Source organism: Arachis duranensis, chromosome 1 (assembly GCF_000817695.3).
Source record: "Arachis duranensis cultivar V14167 chromosome 1, aradu.V14167.gnm2.J7QH, whole genome shotgun sequence".
Classification (NCBI taxonomy): Eukaryota; Viridiplantae; Streptophyta; class Magnoliopsida; order Fabales; family Fabaceae; genus Arachis; species Arachis duranensis.
In genome coordinates, this window is record NC_029772.3 from 25,894,284 (window position 1) to 25,894,944 (window position 661).

Below are 661 nucleotides of genomic sequence, written 5' to 3' on the forward strand. Positions count from 1 at the left end.
TAGTCTCTTGCAACTTGGTGATAGATGCTTCTAGGCTGGCCCAGTAGTCAATTTCAGGAAATTCAGGGAGGAACTCCTGCGTCCTCTTTTTGATAGAGTTGTTTTGCATTTTTCCTTCCATTGACTTCTTGGTGATTGGATGTTCAATGGGTATGAATTCATCTACTTCCAGCTTCACCCCAGCTTCTTTACAGAGCAAGGAGATCAAGCTTGGGTAAGCCAGTTTGGCTTCAGTGGAATTCTTATTTGCAATTGTGTAGATCTCACAAGCAATCAGATGATGGACCTCCACTTCTTTTCCAAGCATAATGCAATGAATCATCACTGCTCTCTTGATGGTGACCTCAGAACAGTTGCTAGTGGGCAAAATGGAACGCCCAATAAAGTCTAGCCAGCCTCTTGCAATTGGTTTGAGGTCTCCCCTCTTGAGTTGGTTTGGGACACCTTTTGAATTGGTTATCTACTTAGTTCCAGGGAGGCAAATGTCCTCTAGAACTTGATCCAACCCCTTATCTGCTCTCACCATTCTCCTATTAAAGGATTCAGGATCATCTTGCAGTTGAGGCAATTTGAAGATTTCTCTTATTTTGTCCAGATGGAAGTACATAACTTTCCCTCTGACCATGGTTCTATAGGTATGGTAAGCAGTTCCAGTCATTCT